At 32.3% G+C, this 27,923-nt stretch overlaps 1 protein-coding gene and 1 long non-coding RNA gene across 5 annotated transcripts in view; one reads left to right on the top strand and one right to left on the bottom strand.

Annotated features, from left to right (window-relative positions):
- Positions 1 to 27,923, bottom strand: part of LOC145284453 (uncharacterized) — a 1,345,403-nt gene that overhangs the window by 262,503 nt on the left and 1,054,977 nt on the right. The gene's annotated exons all lie outside the window — the stretch shown is intronic.
- The window catches only part of LOC145284458 (uncharacterized), a 275,200-nt gene that overhangs the window by 15,014 nt on the left and 232,263 nt on the right, over positions 1 to 27,923 (top strand). For all 4 annotated transcript variants that reach the window (XR_013868835.1, XR_013868834.1, XR_013868833.1 and 1 more), the window contains exon 2: positions 11,753 to 11,833. This is a non-coding gene — a long non-coding RNA (uncharacterized LOC145284458). The remainder of the gene's footprint in view (positions 1 to 11,752; positions 11,834 to 27,923) is intronic.

The raw sequence follows: 27,923 nt of genomic DNA, 5'->3' as shown, positions 1-27,923 counted from the left end.
ATAACTGATTGAATTTTTAATATTTTTTTATAAAAAATAACTGATTGAATTTTGGCATTAAATTTTCGAGAAATTGAAAACTTAATTACTTCCCCTGTTAACTCTCCAATTTGAATCGGAAGATGTTGAAACCAAATCACTAGATTTTACAAATGCCTTTTTTCATGATTAATTAATTTTCTATCTTACTGTTTTCCATAATTTTTAGATATATTAGTATTTGCAACGTGATAATTATGAAGCTACCATTTGTTTAAAACAAAATCTTCTACTGCTGATAATAATAATAATAATAATAATAATAATAATAATAATAATAATAATAATAAATATTTATCGATTTTAAACTATAAGTAAAGCTAAAATCTATAGATCACAACTCTCACAAATGTGTTTTTACTCTTGAAATGTGATTTTATAGTAATCGGGAAAAATAATAACTTTATAGTTAAATATTTAGATATTTATAAAGAATTGGTATTGGAATCGGTAATTGAATCAGAATCGAGAATTTAAAGTCGAATTGATATTTGTATCAGAATCGGGAAAAATATTGGAATCGTCCCATCACTAATATATATATATATATATATATATATATATATATATATATATATATATATATATATATATATATATATATACATCTGACTATTCAGCTTTCTCATTTTCTTTGCATTACATTACTCTTTTTTAACTTTTCTTCATCAAGCTTCGACTTCATTGAAATTCATTTTAATTTATGCCGTTCTACATTTTAAATTTTCATGCAAATATGTCTTTTATTTTTATAAGTTTTCCATCTATGTGCTAACCGGTAAAATTTATAGGCTGCCTATGAATATCATTTTGCTGACTATGTTTCCTCAGAGGATATGAGCCATTCATTGAAACTCTGTGGAATAAGGAAAAAATTATAATATTTATTTGGATTCTTTGTTGAAAAATAATTTTTTTGTAAATTTTAATTTACAGAGTTTAAATCCAATTTTCATATTCATATATATATATATATATATATATATATATATATATATATATTCAGATAAGTATTGTTGAATGGTACGGAGTGTTTTTGCTTAAGGAACATTTTTTGTAGTTTTTCGATTTTTCGAATTGTCGTTCTTATTTCTCGATCGAATCTGTGCAAGAAAGTTCCATAGTCGTCTTTGACCATCTGTTTTTCTTTTGGTTGTTTTTTTGCAAGTACTTTCGACTGAGTTTCATCAGTCGTCTTCAAGCAGTTTTTGATTACTGTTTCGTTTAAAATTTGGATGCTTTTATATTTAAATCTCTTGGACTCGTGAAGCGTCTTACATGTAAAAAAAATTTTGAAAACTTAAAATGGATATATAAATATTACTACTAATATTTCTAGGGAAATCCTATCCAGATGAAAATGCTCAATACTCGAGATAGAACATTGGTGCATGAAAGGAATTTTGCAAAATACAATTTTTTACATTTTATTATTGCTTTTTCACGCTAAACTAATTGAGACAAAATTTGCAGGGATGCTATATAGGGAATTGAGCAGCAAGAGGTTTGTTCACATTACACTTGAACTTCTGCATGTCAGTACAGTCAGGGATCCGGGAGGTGGTTCGAAAGTCTAGCAGTTTGAGGGAAGAAACTATCTGAGTAGAAGGTTGTCTGGCATTTAGAGATGTAGGGGTGGAATTGTGCTACTTGTCGGGTTATTTGGGGCTATTTACATCAGGGGTGTTATTCAAATAAGTGATAAAAAGTAAAGATGATTATTTCCTTATTCTATGGAGTTTCAAAGAATGGCTCTTATCCTCAAAGGAAAAGTATCAAAAACTCCATGGAATAAGGAAATAATCATTTTTATTTTGTATCCCTTGTTCTAATAATAAAAATTATAAACTGTAATTTGCAAAATATTTAATTCCTTTCATATATAAGAAGAAATTTAAGTTTATAAAAGGCAGAACATTGCACAGACTCAAACTGACGCAACTTAAGATATAATGGTGGAACCAGCTATGCAATTCCACTTTTATTGATCCAATTCATGTGTCTATCTATAACCTACTATGCCTGTTTGAAAGTAAAACACATGCATGACGAAGGGAAGACATCCCGAAATATAGCATCATAAACTCACCGCCTGACGCAATTAAGAACATCCTACATGCAAAATATTGTATATATATATATAAAAAAGCATATGTATATATGTATGGTTATACATAGACACATGAATTGGATCAATAAAAGTGAAACTGCATAGCTGGTTCGATCATTATATATTAAATTGTGCCAGTTTAAGTCTATCTATCACACCTTTGCATTGTTCTGCCTTCTCTGAACTTAAATTTCTGTTTATATACGTATTTAATAATGATTCAAGCAAACTACTTTAACCTACTATATATATATATATATATATATATATATATATATACTAGCATGGGTACTTGGCGTTGCCCAGGTTAATATAAAGTTCCATTTGGAACACACCTGCTATACTAAGGATATTAATCATTTTCATCATGGGCAATATCGATACCCCATAAGAATTTCAAAAATAAAGAAACGGATAAAAACATGTAAATGTAATCGCCCCACCCCCCTAAAGAAGTATGTGATAACTAGGGCTGTGACAACAGCATATTATTTTCGTTGTTTTGACTCTCGAGTGTGTATCCCTTGATATCTTATATGTTTTTATACAGAGTGATTTGGTTCTCAGTGGATTAACCGTGTCTAACTGTGTCGGATATATACTCGAGAGTCAAAACAATGAAAAGAATATGCTGTTGTCATAGCCCTAGTGATAACCTCTCAACCAGATATTTCAGCAGAAGGGATACAAAGAGAAGAAACTATTCTCCGGATAGTGAACACTTTTGTTGCTCGTGCACTGGAATCCCTCCCTTCCAAAAAAAATATATAAAAACAACTTTTGTTTCGATAAAAATAGCAGTGAGTGCTCGAGCGTCCGCAAAAAAAAACCAAAATAAATAAATAAAGGGAGACTCGAACCTGAAAGGAAAAGGTATTTTGCAAACCATTTTACCCACTGACCTACAACGACTTACGATTCTGTGGCCTTAAAAAATAACGTTTATAAATATTGATATGTGTGTGACTTGCATCTGTTTCTTTCTTTCATTTTTTTTGTAAAGCCACTTTTTTAACTGGCTTTTTTTTTTCCATAAATAAAGGAAATTTTCAGTTTGCTATTTGGGGGGGGGGGGGGCTTTTTTGTTTTTAAAAGTATGGCTTAAGTTTCAATTGCCGGAAAGGTAAAAAAAATTCTGTATTGCGGTTTCAAGAATAATAAAAAACAAATTAAATATTTTCAGTTTATTCGTACGCGTTTTTTTGTTTGTTTGAATATTTTAAAAAGAAAAAAGGAAAACCTTTTTCTGTCTAAACAGAATTATTTTTTCATGCTAGAAACTTATTGAGATTACCAAATTATTTGTTTTAACTTTTTTTTAATACTTTGATGCTTCCAAGGGGAAATAACTCTAGACCCATTTTTAAAAAAGTCGATGTCGGAAACAATTCCAAATAAATTAAATTAAATATACTATCAATATAATTGCTACTTAAAGTTTGCTAAATAACAATGTTAAATAGAACACTTAAAACAATTCTCTTGCTAGGAGCATTAACTAACATATTGCTATTTAGTAAAATTAATTTTCCTTAATGTAATATGCAAATGAGGTGACCTCTTAATTGTATATTTTGCAAGAATTATAATATATATACGAATAAATGGAAGAGTAAAGTAACGGACCTTTTGTATATATTAATCAAATTGAGAACAATCAAACAAACAGGAATACGAAATATGTATGTATATATATATATATATATATATATATATATATATATATATAAATACACATTGGGTTTTATGTAGAACACAGCATTTATTGTTATATGATATGTAAATTCTTTCACCTGGGCAGTGCTAGGTTTAGTTTCAAGCTATAAATAAAAGATGACAGAGCGCATTTAAATCCAGTATTAAATAAACTCTTTAGATTTTTGTGGGAAAGTACCGTAATCCTGTTCTTAATATGAAACGAGATCATGGAAAGCTTTAAATAAATCATATTCTTTCTTTTTTACACGCTCATGCCTGGTTGGTGACAAACATTAAAAGAAAAAGCTTAAATCACTGAGTTTTCCAACTTTGAGTCTTTTCTTTTAGAGGTAGATCTTAGTCATATCTGCTAATGATGCTTGTAAACAAAATGCAATCATGGTTAATAGAAACTATTAGTGGGGTGGTGACGGCATCCAATCATATTCAAACTGTCTCCCTTTCTTGTATTATTTATCAGTACTAGGACTTATACCTGAGTCTTTCCATCATACAATTAAAGAGTTAGCCTAAGGCATCATCCGACCTCTGCATGTCGTTAACCAAAACCAAATGTTAGTGCGTGTGTGCTGATAATATTCTACCATAAAAAGGGTCAGTTTTTGTATGTGTCCAGCTAAAAGGCAGAAACTACACAAGACACACCCACATGATGTGAGGTGCCTTAAATAAGTTTTCAGATTTTTTTTTGTATGGGTACTATTGACAGTAGACACATGAAACTCTAGTCCCCTTCGAAGTAATCTCCTCCAGGTGCAATGCACTTGTACCGTTCCAATGACTTCTGGAAGGCTCCATGGAAGTCCTCCTGTGTAAGCGTGTCAATGACCCTCGTTTAAAGCTTCTTTCATCTTCTTAATTGTCTGATAATGATAGCCTCTAAGGTTTTCCTTGAGCTTAGGAAATAACCAAAACTCACCGGAAGCAAGGTCTGGATAAGAGGGATGGTGAGGAACTGTCTTGATGCCCATCTTAGTCAAATAGTCTTTGACAAGGATAGAGTTGTGGACTAGTGCATTGTCCTAGTGGAAATGTCACTGACCCAATTCAAAGAGCGCTGACCTCTTCTGACGTAATCTCTTCCCAAACTCCCTTTTTTTTTTTTTTTTTTTTTTTTTACATAGACATCACCACATTATCAAGGCCAAGAGGCCACTCAAGGATAAGGGTTAAAGAGTGTACAGTAGAAATTGGACAATATAGTAATCATTAGTAATGAAAATTTGGTAAATTTGATAACTTATATGGAACGGCTCATCAATAACTTATTTACGTTAGACTTGAACACAACCATATTGTAGTCAGCCGGAAAGTAGGAAAACGGAGGACAATTCCACAGGCGTGCAGTTCTAAGAAAGAAGCTTTGTTCATGGAATCTACGTTTAGGTTTAGGCACAGATAAAGAGTGGGGGGAATTATTGATAGTGTTTACAGCTAGACGAGTGTTTCTTGTGAAAGTTTTGCGAGGGGGGACCATAGATTGAAGCTCAGTCGAACACTTTCCATGAAAATAACGATACATCAGAGACAAACTCGCAACATCTCTTCTCTGAGATAGAGGTTGCAAGGAGGAGAAAAGGACATCTCCTACGAGGCTATGAAGTCTATCTAAAAACCTCAAAATAGTATTCCTTGTTTATTGTCTGTCCAGTGGGAACAAGTGCATCTAGATTAGGTCCGTGCTGTCAAAAAAAAAAAAGGAATCCTCATAAGTTTCTGGGTGGATTTGTTCTGTCTGGCCTATATTATTTTTCAACATTGCTTCAGCTAGAATATGAACATACTTTTTTTTGTAATGTTCATTCTGTTTGGGATCAACAGGAAAATTATTTAGCTGGGTGGGTTCGGGGAGCAGCCAGTATTTATAAGTTGCAAGAGAAAAAGAGAGGGCTGATACAGTGGGAGAAAGAAAGAGAAAGGAGGGTGATATATATGAGACATAGAGAGGGTGATAGAGATGGCAATAAAGAAGAGAGAGAGGGGGAGATAGAGAAGAGAGAGAGGAAAAAAGAGCAGTTTTAACCACACTTCTTAACTTATATATTTTGTTGAACCTTTAGTCGGCTGATGGTAGGGAGTATAGGTCAACATTTAGAGCAACTTTTTTTTGCAGTTGCCAGAGAAATACAGAGGAGATGATAAAAACAGAAAAGGTTACAGATAAAGAGAAAACTGGAGAATATCTATCTATCTATCGAGAGAGAGAGAGAGAGAGAGAGATGACAAAACAGCCATATTCCAAATTCCAATGGCCCTGTTGGTGGGGCATTAGAATATGCCGACTGCCCCCCTGCAGAGGGTAAAAGTCCCTCAATGGGGGTCCTCGATATGACCTTAAACTATATCCAGTGGTGAGGCCCCAGCTTGTGAGCTTTGGGGAGTGTGGAGCCACCCTTTAATTACCATTGCTCCCAGGTCCACTCTGACCCGGAGTGGTAGTACCTGTTAGGGTCCGAACTATGGGTTAAATAGAAACCAACGTGAAAACAACAAATATATTCTATTAAAAAATTTTTTCTTCAAAATCTTTGGATTCGGCATTAAATAACTCCAAAAGGGTTGATATGCCGTAAAACAAAAACAATCAACCAAATCCAAATTCCAAGGTGTTATTCATGTTACCATTTATTTCTTTCAATATGTCAAAACATCCAATTTTTAAACCGCACCAGTTTCATAGCACAGAAATAATCATATAATTATCATGTCAATTTGGAATATTTTCCACAGCCTCATCAGAAAAATAGGAACTTCTTAATTTTAAAAAGAAGATAATAAGAATTGGGCATAATCACATAAATCTGAAAAAAATCAAGAATATTTGCATTTTGCGTTATGATATTAGATCCATGTTTGATTTAATAGGAAATCGAGAATCGGAAAAATAAGAAATTTTGGTGGAATCGGAAAAGTTTGAGCTTAATTTCCGATGTCAAAAATGATTCCTTTTATTATCTTTTCTATTTGATTTTATTTAAAACAAAATCTTCCACTGCTTGTAATAAGAATGGAATAACGAACATTTATTGATTTTTAAACGACCAGTAAAACTAAAATCTGTAAATCACCCCCTCTCCTCGCCACATATGTGTTTTTACGTTTGGGAATTCATGAATCTTTCCTTTGAACTTGGGAATCTGCATGGAATTTCCACAAAGACCCGTGGCATAGTGGATAAAGTACTTGATAAAATTCATTTGTAAGTTCCACTCTTCTGGAGGTTGAAGAGTTAATCCTCAGTGAGGAGCGACTTTTCAATTGAAAGTCATGTCTAATTTCAGAAGAGTTTCCCATGAGTATCTAATTTGTCCAAGTCTTAGAGATGAGAGTTTTCGGTTAGTAGCTGGTCAGTATAAGCCTTGAACTTAAAAATTTTGCAGGCAAAGAGCAAACATTTGAAAATTATGTGTGAGAATTCTAAAATATCAAATATTTTTATGGAGCAATTCTGGTTTCTGATTGGCTGCTATCAGAACATGGCTCCATTTGATTGGTCAGTTCCTATCGCCAGTGTCTATAAATAGAACTTTCCAACTTTCTTTTATCATACCCTCTTTATAAATCAAAAATATTGCAACAGCGACACTCAAAAATACAATCGCGAATTACATAGGACTTCTACCCAGTCATGACTGATGGAACAAAAATATGCTACCTCTGTGGATTAAACATAGGGTTCTGTTAAAAGTTCCATGCAGATTCCCGAGTTTGACAAAATACACCTGAAGAAGGTCAGAGGTTACCTCGATGAAAACGGTGTGAAAATAACACTCAAGATGCGAACAGTAGTCCAAATAATTGAAATAATCAATCCTCATCTCAAAAATTCAGAAATATAATTTAATTATTGTTCTTGTTATGTTTGAAAATGCTCTGTCCTTTCAGTATCTGATTAGTTGCTTGAAGGTCAATCTCATATTGTTATAATTTTCATTTCGCACCTACCCCAGATTTTGCTGCAAGCCCTTCAGCTCTTGGCATACTTCTTGTTTCATGCAGTGTAATATTCTATTCAGAATCTGATTAGCTGACAACAAGAGGAGAGCAAGAGTATTAAATCTTAATTGAAGTAGGAGGAAGAAAGGATTTGAGCAATTTGATTGGTGCAGATAAAAAGTTAGAAACAAAAGAGAAAAATTACAAAAAATGTATTTTTAAGACTTCATCGTTCAGAAAGAAAAATATTTTCTAATTTTTTTTTTAATGTACAAGAATTTTAAGATAAAATCTTAATTATTAAAGACGCCTTTTCTATTTATTTTTACGAAACTTAAGTAAACAGGATTTACTTTTTATTTTTAAGACATTAATGTCTATGAAAATATTGTTTATCCTTCATAAAAGATTATGATTTAAGTAGAATTTTTAGCCTGTTAAAACGAAAACGTTATAGCCTGTTGAGTGCGTTATGCCAAATTAATGATTGATTATGGTGAAATTTGTCCTCATTTTTGCATTAAACATTGATCCCTATTAATCCCTAACTGTGTATCGAATGGATAGCATGATACCTAATTCGCTACACCTTGTCATAACAAAGGTCCATACAAAATTACAACCAGTAGTTTCTGAGAAAAAGTGAAACTGACAGGCAGACAGACCAAGAGAAATATTTAAAAAAGAAAGTTTGATTGCATTACTCGCTTCACTTGATTTATATTTTTATTTTGATATTTATTTTTAATTTTCTAAAAATTTGATACGGTTGCTCAAATCATCTATTGTACAAAAGGTAGAAAAGTCGTAATTGTGTGTGTGTGTGTGTGTGTGTGTGTGTGTGTGTGTGTGTTCAGTTAAAAACCAGAAATTTATAAATCTTACATGATATGATTGAGTCTTACCCGGATCAGGTGTCATTAATGATCAAATTATTTTTTGGGGGTGGGGGGTACTGATAATCGTTTTACAATCAAAACTGGAATTAGGTCAATCAGCAGTCAGCTTTGTCTTTTCATTTTTTGCTTCCTTTTATTTTTCTTTCTATAAGATCAGCAGGGTTACCTGCCATTGCTCAGGCAAAAGTGTAACATTTTTATTAAAACTTCTATCTCTTATCTATCTTTTTCTCTCATCCCCTCCCCCGGCTAACCTCTTTCCTCAGTGCCGTCTTCTTTGTCCAACCCATTTCTCTATCTATCTTGTTTGCCTTGTATAGATTACATGTTTATACACACTACACGATGCTTCAAGCAAACTATATTAACTTCTTTTAAGTTTATTGATTTGTTTTATAAATTGATAGAATTTTTTTATGACAGAATTTTTTTATAATTGACAGAATTTAATTGACAGTGTGTTAAAATTCAATAAGAGCATCACATAATTCTGGCTACATGTCAAAACAGCTAAATTTAACATATATAATTATGTTTGGGAATTTTTTTTAGATAAGGATTGATAAGTTGGATTGTTTGGATTATTCGGACTACTATTTTCATCTTAGTTGTTTTTTAAAAGGGGAGTCTTTTCAAACTCACAAATCTATACGCAATTTCGAACTGTACCAATAATTCAATCGACAAGGGTAGATTGTTCTTGCTGTGTCAGTCCCCCCAACTCTCAATTAAATAAAAAAAATTCAGTTTCAAATTCCGTATAGATTTCTGAGTTTGCCATAAAAATTCCCGAGTTCTGAAAAAATGTACATGAAGAAGGTTGGAGGTTAGGTCGGTGCGAAACGTTGTGAGAATATCACCGAAGATGAGAAACATCCAAATTAAATTATATAGTTTCAGATTAAAAAAAAAAGAAATTGTATTTTCTAATGTCTGCAAAACGACGATTTAACTTTGGGGAAATGAAACAAAATTGTCTCTTTTCATTCTTCTCCGACTACACCCCTCTCTGTCTGTCTGTCTGTCTGTCTCTCTCTCTCTCTCATTGGAAACGCATCGTTTGAAATTGACGGGAATATAAGGGAGGGAATACATTGCTAATAAAATAAACAATCATTAAAAATAAGAAATTTACTAATTTTAAAGTAAAATAGAAAATATCCACTTCGTTATGGCCACCGTATCTGAAATCGGAAATTGTAAACTGGTATTAATCCAAAAATACACCTCCATAGCTTTTGACAGAATTTTTATATTTTTTTTATTAAAAAAAAAACAACAACAAAAAACAAAACAGTTTGAATTTATTATTTGTTAATAATTGCTTGTTTCTTTGGAATACAATTATTTTTGGTTAATCATTAAACTATTAAAAATTTTTTTTAAATAGAAATAAAAAACATAATTATATATATATATATATATATAAAAAGAAAAGTTTTATTTTATTTGTTAATTAATTAAATTGAACGTTTTGGATAAGATGTTGAGCTTTCCAATGTCTGAGGTTGAAAGTTGTTTGTGAACCGGCTATAATCCAGAAAAGGTCTCCATTTATTTTAGGTTGCATAGCTTTTGACAGAATTTTTGTTTTAATCATTTATGAAAAAAAATCAGGTTGAATCAATTATTTATTAATGATTGTTGGTTATTTTTCATTTAATAATTAGATATTTAAAAAAAAAAAAATAAAAATAAAAAACGTTTCAATCATAAAAAAAGTATGAATTTATTATTTGTTGTCAATAATTTTTTGTTACCTTTAATTTAATAATCAAATAAAAAATATTTTCAAAATAAATATTAAACATTCCAATTATAAAAAGATAATTTGATTTTATTATTTGTTAATAATTAAACAAATTGTTGAAACAAATTATGATTTGCAAAAAAAAAAAAAAAAAAAAAATGAATTAAATAAAAAAGTAAAAATCCGGCCTAAATTATAATTGGAGATATTTTTTTTTTTGGGGGGGGGGGGTAACACTAGTTCAAAATTTTTTATTACAGTTACAGCAGCCATGACAAAGTAAATATTTTCTATTTTACCAATTTTGAAGAGTAACTTTGGTTTTGGGAAGCAAAGTCGCTTCTAACGATTCCATGCAAAACTTGAAGTGTACACCTGGTTCGATGTCTCTCTTCAGTCTCAAGAGACAATGGACACCCCTTGTAAGAGTAGCTGTGCACGTAATTGTGAGGCAAGGGTTGTGCAATCTCCAACCACACTGAGAGACTGAATCGGCACTGCTTGAGTCCAGTGGCAAGGAGAGGCCCAAGACTAACTGAAGATAAGCGGAGAACACATACAGCCTCTAAAATTCCCAAATGGTCACCCATTTTAGCACTGACCAGGCTCAACGCTACTCACCTGGTAACCTCACATTGAGTATCTGCTACGTCCATGCAGGACATGTACCTCACAGCATTCCTTCTACAAGAAGAATTTTTAGTTAAAACATTTTTACAGAAATAATTATAGTTACATAAGTATGAGCTTGAATAACACCGTACTGAATGAAATCGAACTGTTAGACGTTGGTGGAAATATGCACTCTACTGAGTGCCATTATAGTTTATGTGTGGAGTTGTCTTAGTTCCGACAATTTATATAATTGTAGATTAAGATTGTAGATTGTATATTTGTGCTGAAATTATTGTTCACCTGCTTTTTACAAAGAATGAGGATATTGTAACTGCACACAAGAATGTTACGTATGAAACACTTGATACACCTTTTGCACACTTATATGTCATTATTACTGTAGACACACACACACACACACACACACACACACACACACACACAGATTAGTTTTAATAGCCCACCACACTAAAGACTATAGACTTGAAACCACATTAAAAACTATAGCCGTGGCTGGAAACTTTGTCGAGCTGTGCCCTCAATCGTTGAACTGTCAGGATTTGCATTTTGAGAGTGCTGGTAAAGGTCCTGTTGTTATAATTTGTAGAGAATAAGTAACTAGTATACGTACATTGTGTTTTATTTACTCTCTATTTCTTGTGACCTTATTATTTCTCATTATAGACTGACCTTGTGTTCAACTCTGCAGCAGTAAAAGACTGGTAAAAGAAACCCCAGACATGAAAATATGGCCAACGAAAGCCAGTAAGTAATTAATAATTAAAACTGAAGAAAATTAAATATTTTTTTTACCTTTGTTTATTTCAATCTAAAAGTATAATGTTTATCTGAATTTAACATACGCATACATATGAATACCCACTAGACACTATCCTCGAATGTTTAAGGTTTCTCTGTACAAGGGTTTGTCAGGATAACCTGGCATGAGATTTTTCCTATACAGAGTAGAATGATAAAATTGCCACCCTAGAAAAGACGACAGGATTCCATTTCCGTTTGATGAAAAGTGGTTTCATTTTTTTTTTGTTGCTCACCAGCTACTATTTTGCCAGTTGTGTACAAATGCCAAGAGCAATAGGAGCCTTCAATCATGTCTGAAAATGACACAATGTTCAACGAGTGAGATCAGAGATGCACCATTGTACAACTCATGTTCTCTACCAATCCAAATTATAACAACAGGATCATTGCCAGCATCCTCAAAATGCAAATCCAGACGGTTCAACGATTGAGGGCACAGCTCAATAAAGTTTCCAGGCACAGATATGGTCTTTGGTGTGGTTTCAAGTAAGGGCCACATCATGTCACCTCTCATTTTCGAAGTTGGCTTGAAAGTCAACACCAAATCAGGTGGCCGCTGGCAGACCCTAGATGTGCTAGCCCTTGGTGTCAGCCCACAAGTCCTAAGAGACCAAGGCTTGGCTTCAGAAAGAATGCTACGACTTTGTACCCTTCTCTTACTGGCCCCCTCCTACCCTGATCTGAATCCACTGGACTACTTTGTTTGGTCATATGTCAAGAACATCACAAACACGACCTCCCACAACACCAAGGCTAGCCTGATCACCGCCATCTGCTGATTATTCACTGAACTCCCTTCAGCACTTGCTGAAAAGGTATGCTTCCGGGTTCCGTACTCGTCTTGAGGCAGTGATTGAGGCTGAAGACAGCAAAATTGAATAGATGTCAGCTCTGCTACATAAACAAGTTACCTGAATTGATTTTTTCAATAAAAGTTTTAAAATAAAGCTGTAGTGTTGTTTTGTTTAGGGTGACAAATTTATTGTTTCACCCTGTAGTAATATCATTAAGATGGATACTCCACCAGACCAAATGAATTCTTGTCCTGGAATCCAGCAAAACCAAGAGACACAAGAAATATATACTAAAACATATTTAAATGGTTAATTGGGGAGATGAACTTCTTACTGACTCAGTGTTTGAGAGGTAAAGAACTTTAATGGAATTTTCGAATATCTATGCATCTCATATAGAGATCAAATGTCATATCAACGAACCGACTGTTGATTTTATATGCTGGGCCCTTCTGCTTGTGTGGTGATAAAACTTTTCAGATGCACTTGTGATGTTAGTCTATGTAAGGGATTTAACTTTGGTACAATTTGGATACTTTCTTCTTTAATTGGACTTTTTTGATTATCAATTTTCGATACTTATCAGCGGCATTCCAATACAAAACCTACCTAAGAATATTACCAGATACAACGTACATCTGTGTAAAATTTAAAAAAAAAACCGTTTCAGGAAATTAACTCACAAACACACACAGTGCCTTTATATATATATATATATATATATATATATATATATATATATATATATATATATTTATTTATTTATTTATTGACGTGCATAAAAGTATACTTATGGACACGCATATTTCTAGCTTTTAGCCGTCGTCAGCATTCGTTAGAATCGAACTGATGACATCAGTATCCTGACGATGGCTAAAAGCCAGAAACACACATGTCCATAGGTATACCTTTATGCACATAAATAAATAAAATAAATACGTTCCATAAAAAATAAGGGCGAACTATTCATAAATATATATATATGAATAACAAAAAGAGCTTTAGCTCTTAAAAAAACTGCTACGGTAGCGGAATAAAAAAAAAATATAACAGCGTTTTGAAGTTGTTAATATTACTAAAAAAAAAACAAAAAAACGCCACCAATAAATCTTTATATATATATATATATATATATATATATATATATATATATATATATACATATATATATACACACAAACACACACACACACACACACACACACACACACACACACACACACAAAGAGCGTCGTTTAATATGCTAATGGCAGTTTGTATATCACTTCCTAATATGCTCAACCCAAGATAAGGAGCATTATAGTCATCCACATACAGTACTGTTCCGCTGTTTCACAGTTATATATATACTAGCATGGGTGCCCGGCGTTGCCCGGGTATTTGGAGGTGTATGTTGAGCAAAAAAAAAAAAAAAAAAAAAAAAAAAAAAAGCGGTAAATGTTTTTAACTTTAATTCCTATTATGACCCCTTAAAATTTATTGTTCTGGGCTCAAATCAAGTTATTAAGTTAGATCCATGTCCAAGGAACGTATATCTAAAATTTCACGTGTTTAGACCCAAAATTGTCGGAGGAGTTTGGTAGAGTTGTCAAAGGTCAAATCATTGAACTTTGACCACTTAATCGCTAAATTTCTGTTCAAAACCCAATCACATCGATTTTCCCAAATCTCAGTACCCTGTATATCAAATTTCGAGTCTGTAGACTAAAAATTGACAGAGTTATTGCGTAGGGAAATGTACAGACACGTTCACTATATATATATATATATATATATATATATATATATATATATATATATAAATATATATATATATATATATATATATATATATAGAGAGAGAGAGAGAGAGAGAGAGAGAATTTCATCTAAATGCTCGATTACAAAGAAAAAATTTCAATGTAAGAGCGTAATATTTATTTATTGAAAACTGGCAGAAGGTCAGAAAAACATTGGTACCGTCGGTTTATCTTGGGCTTGAAACCGACGGTACCAATGTTTTTTCTGATCTTCTGCACAGTTTTAAATAAATAAATAAATATATATATATATATATATATATATATATATATATATATATGATCTCTACTTACATATAAAAGGTATATTGTGTGTGGTGATCTGGGTACACTAAACACCACGTGTATACATAAAAACACTCTGTAACACAGATTAAGTGCGTTTTAGGGGACGAACCATAGAAACCTCTATATAGATTAATTGTCATAAATATATTTTTATAATTTACCATGTATACAAATATATAAATAATTTATTATGTCAAGTATATCCATATATAATGTTATAAAGTATAATCTATTGCATACATATATATATTTTTAGTATTCCAATATTTGAGTAAAGCTTCGTAGTAGTATAAAAATATAAACGTATATCGAGAATGAAACATTAACGTTTATATGTTGCTTGCTTGTCATAAACATTTTTTTCCTTCTTTTCTCTCTCGCAACTTGTTCAATTTAAAGGGCAGCTGTCTGCGAGTATGTCCAGCTAACAGCAAAAAAACAAACAAACAAAAAAAAAACTACAAACCAAACACCCACAAAGTAATTATTTTCTTGATCGGCATTGCCCCGGTTGAATAACGTCTAAAATTTCGAATTTAAAATTTAGAAACAATTATTCCTTCCTTGACCCTGAACTAGCACAGATTTTATTGTCGTATGGAATAGCAATTTGTTTTCCAGACAGATTATGTACTAACTAAAGGGCAGTAACTGATTTTTAATCAAGGAGTTACTTTCCTTATGCTGACTCATTCCTCTAGGAATATCTAAAAATGAGTTGTATGTGTGTATGTCCAGAGAGAGGAATGGGTTGGACAAAGAAGATGTTGGTGATGAGAGAAAGAGTTTAGCCAGGGGAGGGCGAAAGAAAGAAAAATATAATATAAAAAAAATGCGCATCATGCCATCTATATATATAAAAGCGAAAATGTATGTGTGTGTTTGTGTGTATGTATGTATGTATGTTTGTGTGTCTGCTAAAAACTTTTGAAAGACGCGACGAAAATTCACAAACCCGGTATCATATCGAAGCCCCATCCTTCGCTTGAAAAATATCGAAAAATTGGCCAAAAACGTTAACTTTTTCACCCCGAAATCGACAATTTTCCACAGGGGGGGGTCAACAAAAACGGGTTTCTCATAACGATGCCCGATTCTACGCATGCGTCAGATGACGTCATGACCTCATTTACTTTAAATAGTTGAAAAACCAAACACATTTCATCTCCGTCGCTTTAGCGCAGTTGGTTAGCCTGTTTGTTCATTATTTAAACGTTTTGGGTTCGAATCGTGGTGTGAGATGTTTTTTTTTCCGATTTTTTCAATTTAAATATTGAACCCTGTATTATTTAAGCCATTTTTCACGTAACGTTCGTTTTCCTGGTTTTTTCTTTTTTTTTTTTTTTTACTTCGCTTATTCTTAGCGACACCCGGGTATCCACCGATTTTTTAAATTTTAATATCGAAACAGGCTTATTTTAGCCATTTTTCACGTGTTCGTTTGCCTTACGTTAGATTTTTTTGTATTTTTTTTTAATGTTTTGATTACCCCCCCCATGCTTAATTGAAACGTTGTTTTCTTTTCTTACTTCGCTTATAACAATGCTTACATCGTCGTCGTAACGCTCGACGACTTTCAAACATCTTTCACTAACTCATTCTGGCTGGCTGATTTTATTTTCAAACTTCGCCTCAGGGCTTCGGGTTCCATCCTACCCCCACCCCCGGTTTCTTTTTTATTTAACACCACACACACCTACAAACACCCTGGCAACGCCGGGTACCCCTCGCTAGTCTATAATATAAATCTCACCTGTCTGTTTAAATGTATGTATGGATGTATGTATGTATGTATGTCTGCCTAAAACTTTCGGCAGATTTTCACGAGATCAGTATCATTTTGAAGCTTGACGTCTCAGATGGCAAATATTGAAAAATTAGCCAAAAACATTAATTCCTTCACTCTCAACTGGGCAGTTTTCTACAAGGAGGGGTCGATTTTTTGCGAACTATTTTTGCAAGTCATTGTATCGATTGGATTGACTTTGCCTAATTTTAACGTTCCGAATTTCTGGTCGTGTCATCGAGTAGGGGTAAGACATCAGGTTTTCTTTCACTTTCTTTTCCGCCTTTACGTCACGGGTTTGAGCCTGCTACCTACTAACACTTTTTTTTTTTTTTTGCTCAACACACACCTCTAAACACCCGGGCAATGCCAGGCACCCAAGCTAGTTAGTTATAAGCTTGACAGCTGTAAAAAGTAAAAATGATGGAAATGTCGAGAGATCTTGTTTGGGGCACTTTCTAACCATCTTACCACATCCGTATTCAATTGAGTACTTAGAATAATGAAAAGTGGGTTCTCTATGAAACTCCTAAGTGTTTCAAACATTGGTTGTCTTCTCAAGATGCTGCCTCTCACACCACAAGACTTCCTATACATCCATGCAAGATTATGCTTTCTTCTCTGGTGTACAGGTCATCAAGTGGTTCGTTATGAACTGCGACCAACAGGCTAAATGGTCATAGGCGATCTATACTCGTAGCAATTGAAACATGTGTAACAGGCACTGGTAAATCGCAAAGGTGTGATTTTCCTTCATGACAACGCCAGACTGCATGTTGTGTGAGTAGATGGGTACACCATACAGCAACTTTGGTTGAAGACTTTGTGCCATCCACCTTATTCATCTAACCTTGCAACATCCGATTATCACCTTTTTTACTTCCAGGATAATTGTCTTTGTCAGAAATCCTTCATCAACGAAGCAGAGTTGCACCAAACCCTCACAGACTTCTTTGCATCCAAAATTCCTGAGTTCTACTGCAAGGGGACTGAACAGCTGATGACACATTGGTAAAAGAGGCTGGATGCTGACGGTGATTACATTGAAGACTGAATATAACTTAAACATACTGTGAAGCGTTTTCTTTTTTTTTTTCTTTAAAAATAGACAAAACATTTTGGTCACCTTGTGTGTGTGTGTGTGTATATATATATATATATATATATATATTTAGACACATCTTATTGAACCCGTTGTGTTCAATCAGACGTGTCTAAATAATGACTTGCTGCCAATATATAAATATATATATATACACAAGAAGATGTATAAACCTACTTATTCTTAACATAATGTGAACGATTCATGCATGCACAGTCACGAAGCAGTTGACAAACAGATAAAAATCTGATAAACCCCCCAAGTACCAAGTTTTCAATCACCAACACTTTTTTCCAGATGAAAACGGATTAAAAAGTTTTCCACATGTCCGAATGCACTATATACGAAATTTCAAGTCTGTAGATTGAAAATTCGTTGAGTATATAGGTTGAGAAGTGTCCTCAGACACACATTCTCAGTTTTATAGATATACTAGCAGATGTACCCGGCGTTGCCCGATATTAAACAATGTTAAAACATGAAATAAAAAGGAAAGAAACTGAGTCACATGTATGCGAGTATTATGGGTTTTTTTTTCTAAACAGTTTACTTCTTGTAAGTAAAAAGAAAAATGCTCGAACTGAGATTGAAACCAAAACCTAAAGACAGTGAGTTAAGTACGATAACCATTACACCAGCTTGACAAGATCTTTAAAAAGTGTTTTCAAACCTCGTAAAACAGTTGACAAACAGGTAAAAATCTGATGACTGCCACATACCAATTTTTTTATTTTGATCCCTTAGCAGTTTTTTTTTTTTTTTTTTTCTGGATGAAAACTGATTAAAAAAACAAACGACTTTATATTTATGAAATTTAAAAAGAATTTTGAATTTACAACAGAATTGGTAATTGTATTGGAATCGGTAAAAATATTGGAATCGTCCCATCACTTATGCATGCATATTTATACATAAGAACAGTACAATCTCCATCAAAAATGGCATAAGAAAACAGTGTATCGTTTCTATTTTAGAGCGACGCCAATGGAGTGTTCTAACAAAGGGAGATAACTATCACACTGAAACAAACATTAAAAAAATAACATGTAGCAATAAATAAATAAATAAAAATAAAGAATTTCACTTACCATAACATTTTCGTGGAAAGAAAAGGTTCTATAAGCATGGACCATAAGGATTTGTTTTCTAAGAAGCTCTCAATAGGCAAAAAGGAAGATTAATAGGAATCCCCTGTTTGCTTAATATCATGTCATAGATAGCTTCTTTTAATGTTATGAATGGTCCTTAATTGAAGATAAAAACAAACACCAGTAACTTAATAGTTGACATAAAAAAAGTGAATAAGGTGTTGGTCAGTAAATTCCACGGTTTCCATGAGATGCTATCATCAGGTGATGATCCAGGAATAAAGCTTGTTTACAATTCCTAAATTTTCTAAGTATATCATCCAATATTTGAATTTCAAATAAAATAAGCAAAGATTTATTTTTTGATTAAATGATTAAACAATAATAATCTAAATAAATTTTAATATATTAATAACTTTTCTCATTTTCTTTTGGTTAATAATATTTAATCTATATAATAATATTTTAAAAATAAATTTTAATATATCAATAGCTTCTCTCCTTTTCTTTTGGTCATTAACGTCGAATCTATTTAAAAATAACCTAAGTTGTTTGTACTTACGCTATCATTTTTCACACACATTTAAAAAAATAAATAAATTTTAATATATTAATAACTTTTCTCATTTTCTTTTGGTTAATAATATTTAATCTATATAATAATATTTTAAAAATAAATTTTAATATATCAATAGCTTCTCTCCTTTTCTTTTGGTCATTAACGTCGAATCTATTTAAAAATAACCTAAGTTATCATTTTTCACACACATTAAAAAAAAAATTAGATTATCTGATCATGCTCAGTGATTATTCTGATGCAGCGATGGTAAAAAAAAAAAATCGACTTTTCCCAGTTTAAAATTAATTGTTCCAAAATCAAATCCCAGCAAATAAAAAAAAAATTAATTTTAAATAAATGCATTTCAAAATGTGACATTCATTTTTTTGTATCAAAGAATATTTAACTGATAATTATTGTTATGGTTAAAAAATGAGAATATTTGTTTTAGAACGAATTAAATTGCTACAATTTTAAATAAAGAAGGGACAAATTCATTTTATTTGCTTAAAGAATATTTAGTTAACAATAACAATTATTTTATGGAAGAAGACTAACTTTTTTCTTTATAGTATTGATCCTGACAGACATTTATTATTAAAAAAAAATATATATATATTATCATTAACAATAAATTATGCAGATTGATATAGAAAGCACCGTGGAATTTTCACGGGTTCCACTGGTAGCCTATAATTTTGTTAAGATGATATGAGCTAAGTATGACATGTCATAGTTTTTTTGTTTGTTGTCATAAATAGATCTTAATTTACAAAAAAACAAAACAAAAAAAAGATGGTAGCTTAGTAAGTGACAAGATTAAAAACAAAAATCATACAGTCTTTCTTTAGCATCTTTGCAAGTAAATTCCAAGGTGTTGATGGGATGATATGATTGGTTAATAATCCAAGAATAAAAGACATTGATAATTCCTAGATTTTCCAAGTGTATCCGTCCAACATTAAAACTTAGTCACTTTCCCCAGAGCCCAGTATCACTGATAATTGAACAGGAATAAAACGAATAAGATTAAACACACACACACACACACACACACACACACACACACACACACACACACACACGATTTCTTTCTTTATGAATTTTTTTCTTTTTTATCTTTCTTGTAACTCTCACGGCTTTCATGTTATAGGCTGAAAAGAAAAAGGATCTGATTGGATAGAAATAATCAAGGTTGGATATTTTCAACCAATCAGCTTCATTTGTTGACAACTCCCACTCGGTCTCTCTGTTTATCCCACGTTTTGATTTATGATAAACTTGTAGCTTGATTTCTTGTGTGATTTCTCACAGTACCCTATCAATGAGTTCTATTCAATTCTGAAACCGGCAGTAGCAAAGCAAGTTGTAAATATTTATAAAAACCATTAAGCCTAGTGAAATTCTTGGGATTTTCTTTCTCTGGTAGATTTCAGGATTTTATTATTATTTAAAAAAAAACAAAAAAAAAACAAAACAAAAAAAAAACAGAAAAAGATCTGATCTATGTTGAGCCAAGTAGCAGAAGTAGTTTACAGAAGTTGTTTTGTTAATAATGAGTTTACCATTTATCAAGATCAAAAACCACTCAAGGATATGTGTTATTGAGATAGTTGAAAGACTATGAGGATTGAAAATTTCCACATATTGTCCACCCAAAAGAACAGTTGACCCAGAAAACAGAAATTCTTTTTCCTTTGTCAGAAACGTCACCTATGAAATGGAGGCACTAAAAGACAAAATAGAAGTATCAAGAGTTACGTAATTGCCAAAAGTAAACCCAAGATTCACTTTCTACTCCATAATCTCCATAAGTAGTTTTCTTTCACTTAGAGCGGTTACCTTACCAAGGTTTGAAAATCTAGTCTATCCTACTCTTTAATGTATAACTAGAGGGACCGTTTTTCAAGAGTATTAGTAATTAGCCACAAAAGAAATTGACACACGTTTTTTTTTTTTTTTTTTACTCACGTTCACCCCTAACAAGGGATATCACCACTTGGACGTAAGGAGCTACTATTTGAGACTGTGTGTAAGAACGATTAACAAGATGTTGCTTTACGTTACATTTAAACTTCTGCATATCAGTATTGTCAAGGAAGTAGGTAGCAGGAAGGGAATTCCAAAGTCTAGCTGTTCGAGGGAAGAAACTATTAGAGTAGAAAGCTTTCTAGCATTTAGGGACCTCAACAGTGAAGGAGTGAGATTTTGTTGCTAAGCGGGTTTGTCAGGGATATGTACGTTGAAGGAGTACAAGTGTAATGAGTTCATCAGAGCACATTCCATTAAAATACTCGTAAAACAGGTACAAAGATGCAATATTGCGGTGATGGGACAGGGGTTGGAGCTTAGTTGACAAAGTGGGGCTTATTAGATCGAAAACTCTTTTTTGGATACATTATCCCAGGTGTGGCAACAATACTCCATGCATGGGAGAATAGTGGCCTTGTAGAGGTAGAGGATACTCTCAAGTGTGAGTAATCTTCTAGCTCGATAGAGGGAACCCACCTTCTTTGCAGCAGCCTTCACAATGTCCTCAATGTATTGAACACAGCCAGACGAATTTACAGTTTGCGTTGGTAGCCTCTCTCGCTTTCACAGCTATATGAGAGGAGATTAAAGAAATATTGAAGGATTCTTTAAATGGAGACTTATCAAGATGTAAAAAGCTCAACTGTAACCAAGTTTCATTCATCTCTTCTGATGAGAAGCATCAGGCTTCAAAATGCCTGGATATAAAAAGTATTTATAATACCTCCTCCCATTGATGTTTTGTTCTTATTGAATTAACAAATTAATTTATATATACTAATATATATTTTACCTTGTGTATAATTTTCTTATATAATAATGATAATTATAAAAAAATAGTTTGTGAGAAGGGAGTCAGGTACAACTCAATTTTTGTAGTACTTTTAAGTATTGGCCATACAAGAAGTGTAGTTGAAAGATGATAACCAGTTTGTATGCAAAAGATGAGAACCCAGATGTGGAGAAAATATATTTAGAAGACAAAGCTACTGAGATTATTCAGAAGTTTGGTTAAATTTGTTAAATTTTTGTTAAATCTGAGATTATTTAGAAGTTTTGTTAAATCCGTTGCCAATGCCGCTGGAAAAATGGTGGGATCCTTCTATCGATCCAGTAGATATCTCACTGCTGATGCAATTTTCTATCTATATAAGAGCCAGGTACGTTCAAGGATGGAGTACTGTTGCCATATCTGGGCAGGAGCTGCTAGAAAAGACTTATCCTGCCTTGATAGAGTTCAAAATAGACTTTGTAGCCTCGTAGGGGATATCCTTGTCTCTTCCCTGCTCTCAAGAGATGTTGCGAGTTTGTCTCTGCTTTATCATTATTCTCATGGCAAGTGCTCGACTGAGCTCCAATCTATGGTCCCCCCCTCACCAAACTTTCACAAGAAACATCCGTCTAGCAGAAAACACTATCAATAATTTCCCCCACTCTTTATCTGCGCCTAAATCTAAACGTAGATTCCATGAACAAATCTTCTTACTTAGAACTGCATGCCTGTGGAACTGTCTTCCATTTTCCTGCTTTCCAACTGACTACAATATGATTGTCTTCAAGTCCAATGTAAACAAGTTCTTGATAAGCTGTTCCACTTAAGTTAACAAATTTACAGAATTTCCATTACTAACGATTACTATATTGTCCAATTGACTACTGCACACTCTTTAACCCTTATCCTCGAGTGGCTTCTGGGCCTTGATAAGTGGTGATGTCTATGTATAAAAAAAGTGACATTATTGGAAAACAAGGAGGAGCAAATGCTAGCATGCTTGCAAGAATTAGAAATAGAGGGACTAAGTTATGAGAAATTCTGCCATTTCGAGTAACAAGTGCAGTGTTACCAGTGTCAACCAAGAGCAAAGTCTACCAAGCATGTGTATGATGTATAAAGATGATGGTGATAATGGTTGCTGTTTAGCATCTATGCATTAATACGATAGCGTGTGTGTTATTTTGTGTGTCAGTCTTACATCCTTTTTCTTCCGAGTAACTGTCGATTAATTGCTATGACCTTCCATTTCTTGTAATAAATAATTTTACCAAAAATTCTTCATAAGTTTTTGTTTCAGTTTCGATTATAGCTGAAGGAATTCAAGTTATATATATATATATATATATATATATATATATATATATATATATATATATATATTGTTTCCTTCATAAGTTTTGGTGGTTTTGGTTTCGATTATAGCTGAAGGAACTCAAGTTATATATACATACATATATTTTGTTTTCCTTCATAAGCTTTGGTTTTGGTTTCGATTTAAGCTGAAATATGGATATATTTTTTTTATTTTTGAAATCACAACTTTATAATATATAAAAATCGATAGAAAATTGACTTGATAATAATATATACGAAATTTGCATAAATTAAGATATCATATTTAAGCGTATTTTATGACCAGGCATTCCGGCTAGCTTAGATAAATATTTTTGCAGCTTTAACAAAAGAGCTACAATAATATCAGGGTGTCGCCATTTACGCTGAACATCCACAGAATGCCAACATCAATATATTACGCATGAAAGAGTCCGCTGTGGAATTTCCACAGGTCTCGCTAGTTATTCATTTATCTTGAATGAATCAAATAATTATTGTTGGCACTCGTATCTCTGATATCTTTCTAGTTAGAACTCTTTCTAAAAAGATATTGGGTACTTATGGGAGGGACTCTCTGAAGGTTACCAACATCTCTAAGTGAAAGTGTTTCTGCAAAATAAATTAGACTTGAAATTTGGGTGCTTCTTTGTTATAATAGAAGTCGAAAAATTGAATTTTCATTATAAAAGTCGGTGTTATCCACTAATTTTTTATGCAAATGTTAAGTAAAAGCAATGTTATCTACTCGTCATGTCATAATTAGTTAAATATTACTGCATTATTACATAAAACATGTACTTTGACGAATCCATGATTGTGATATCCACCATTAATTGTAACAAGACGGACATCAGTTACTTCCCCTAACTTCATTCTGTTTATTCATGTATAAACTTGAAATTAAAAAAAAAAAAAATTATTTGCATTAATAATTAATTCTCTATCCTATCGTTTTTCATAATTTTTGAACATGTTACTAAATTCGACGTGATAATTAATGAAATCGTAGGAAGATTGGAACAAACTCTTGACTAGCAGAATCCAAGTTATGTAGGGAGGGAATAGTTTTGCCTCATATTTGCATAGGACACATACACATAACCTACTCCTTCCTTCTGATGAATGAAGATCCTGTAGAATGCTTTGCATGCCAAGAAGACTTTATGGTAAAGCACTCTCTACTAGATTGTGACGATCTCACACACATCCATCGAAAGTTTTACAATATCAACAACATAAAAGAACTATTTAAAAAAATAAATTCTAACATAATAACATTTGTGAAAAAAGTAAACCTATACAAGAAAATATAATCCAATCTAACTTGACCTTGTCTTAATCAAAAAAATCCGACATTATCTAATGACTACTAAAAAAGGACTGACTTGATTAAATGAAGGAGTCAAAATATCTATGACTTGATTTTAAAAAATATCTATGACTTGATTTTAAAAAATATCTATGGCTTGATTTTAAAAATATCTATGACTGGATTTTAAAAAATATCTATGACTTGATTTTAAAAAATATCTATGACTGGATTTTAAAAAATATCTATGACTGGATTTTAAAAAATATCTATGACTTGATTTTAAAAAATATCTATGACTGGATTTTAAAAAATATCTATGACTGGATTTTAAAAAATATCTATGACTTGATTTTAAAAAATATCTATGACTTGATTTAAAAAATATCTATGACTGGATTTTAAAAAATATCTATGACTGGATTTTAAAAAATATCTATGACTGGATTTTAAAAAATATCTATGACTTGATTTTAAAAAATATCTATGACTTTATTTTAAAAAATATCTATGACTGGATTTTAAAAAATATCTATGACTTGATTTTAAAAAATATCTATGACTTGATTTTAAAAAATATCTATGACTGGATTTTAAAAAATATCTATGACTTGATTTTAAAAAATATCTATGGCTTGATTTAAAAAATATCTATGACTGGATTTTAAAAAATATCTATGACTTGATTTTAAAAAATATCTATGACTTGATTTTAAAAAATATCTATGACTTGATTTAAAAAATATCTATGACTTGATTTAAAAAATATCTATGACTGGATTTTAAAAAATATCTATGACTGGATTTTAAAAGATATCTATGACTGGATTTTTAAAAATATCTATGACTGGATTTTTAAAAATATCTATGACTTGATTTTAAAAAATATCTATGACTTGATTTTTAAAAAAAAGTCATTAAATAACCAAGAAAGGTCGATACGACATAAAACAACCAAACGACAATTAAATAGATACTGTTGGTTTTATTTGAAATTCAATATTTCGATTTTCAAATGTTGCTCTTATAATGAAAAAGCATCAAACTTTTCACACCTAGGTTGCCAGTTCGTGTCATTAACCACTAAGACACCATCACCTCCATGATGATGATGATGATGATTTCTTTTATCTGTTATATGCATTTCATATAATCTTTTAACAAAAATAAAGGACAAAAATTTTTTTTTCAAGTGTTTGATTATTTAAGGAGTTTTATCGTTGATATGATTCAATTAGTAATCATATCTAAAATATGCCCTTTTCTCTTTCCCACTTTGAGTCTGTCTCTGCTCTATCATTATTTTCATGGCAAGTGCTCAACTGAGTTCCAATCTATACTCCCCCCCCCCTTGCCAAACTTTCACAAAAAAACACTCGACTACAACCATGATATTGTTGATATATGGCATAATCACGTTTGACACACCGGTTTCTGTCAGATCACCAAAGTTAAGCAACAACGAGCATGGCCAGTACCAGATGAGTGTTGTATGTGCTCTTTGCTTATTTCGGCATTGTTTTCAGTCGTCCTGGACTTCTTCTTGTCACTAGACTGAAGCAGTACCGATTCAGGAGAGGTGTGCAACTCTCGCCACATAATCCCATGCCAGGAGGTATCTTTTGTCTTTTGAAACCGAATGGAGGTATAAGATTTTCTCTTTCATGAGCCGAGCTTCTTTCCTAAATGCTATGTGTTAACATATCTCTCTTTCTCTCTCTGTATATATAATAATTAATAATGATCATTAATATCAATAATTAGTAATAAATAGTGATATAAACAACTAGAAATAAAAAATAGGTTTAAGGCTCCTACAATTCGTACTAGAATTGTCTGCAATGACACGTGGCGCAGTGGTTAGAGTACTTGGAAAAATCAATTGTAAAAAGTGATATTGTCCTGAAGATTGAAGGTTCAATCCTCAGTGTGGACAACCAAAAAAATTACAATTGCGAATTACTTAGGATCTCTATCCCAAGTTCGACAAGATACACCTGAAAGTCAGAGGTTGCATCAATCAAGACGGTGTGAAAACCGCACTCGAAATGAGAACAGTAGTTCAGTGAATCTAAATAATATGAATAACCAATCCTTATCTCAAAAATTCAGAAACATCATAAATAAGTTCCTGTTAACCATTGACGATTACTACACTACCACCTAACATTTATTAACCCTTATCCTCGAGTGGCCTTCGGGCCTTTATAAGTGGTGATACCCTTGTAAAAAAAAAAAATTAAAAAGAAAGATTTTACATTTAATTTATTTTACAAATTCATTTGTCCTTAATTAAAAAAAACAAAAAAACTCAACGGCTCTCACGGTATTTTAAAGTCATATATAAATACATAACAGTTTTTTTTTCTTCTACTTCTTCCAGTTCGCTGCATCTAATGATCCATAATTTTGTTAAGGTTATATTGGCTTAAAAATAACAATCGTAATCTTTCCAGGTTATCATACGCCATTGTTCTGAGCAGCCTGTCTCATGGACGAAAACAAAAAAGTTTATTTTTTTCCCTTCTTCTCAACCCATTCTGCAGCAGACATTCCCACATAAAAGTTAAATTAAGATTCATTGTCTTAATTCCACCTAATCTAAAACGATGTTCTAATACATGTGGTCGACAGGAATCTTGTTCCAATTAAAAGAACATAAATAACTATTTTGTGCCGATTTCTTAAGAAATTGTCATTCTAATTTTCTACAACAAACACTTGTAATATGAGCAGCCATATTGAACTTTTCAAGAACCAGTTGGGTACAGTTGGAGAATAGAAAGTGGACCTTGTGTTTACTCTTTATTTTTTTTACTTGGGAGCCACCACTGATAAAGGCCCGAAAGCTACTCAAGGATAAGGTTCAATGAATGTAAGGTGGTAGTTTAGTAATCGTTAAGGATGTAAATTGGGTAGAATTTGATTATTTATGGAGATGGATTGACAAGAACTTGTTTACATTGGATTTGAAGGCTACCATTCAACTGGAAAGCAGGCAAGTGAAACAGTGTTCCACAGCTTGGTTAATGGAATCTGCATTTAGATTTAGGCACAGATAGAGAGTGGGGTAAATCGTATATAGTGGTTGTAGCTAATCGAGTGCTTTTTTTTGTGAAAGTTTGGCAAGGGGGGGGGACCTTAGATTGGAGTTCAATCGTTTAGCC

The sequence above is a fragment of the Euprymna scolopes genome, chromosome 9 (assembly GCF_053919585.1).
Source record: "Euprymna scolopes isolate OS-2025 chromosome 9, ASM5391958v1, whole genome shotgun sequence".
Lineage (NCBI taxonomy): Eukaryota > Metazoa > Mollusca > Cephalopoda > Sepiida > Sepiolidae > Euprymna > Euprymna scolopes.
The sequence above is the reverse complement of the archived record's forward strand: the minus strand, read 5'-3'. Positions and strand labels throughout refer to the sequence as shown.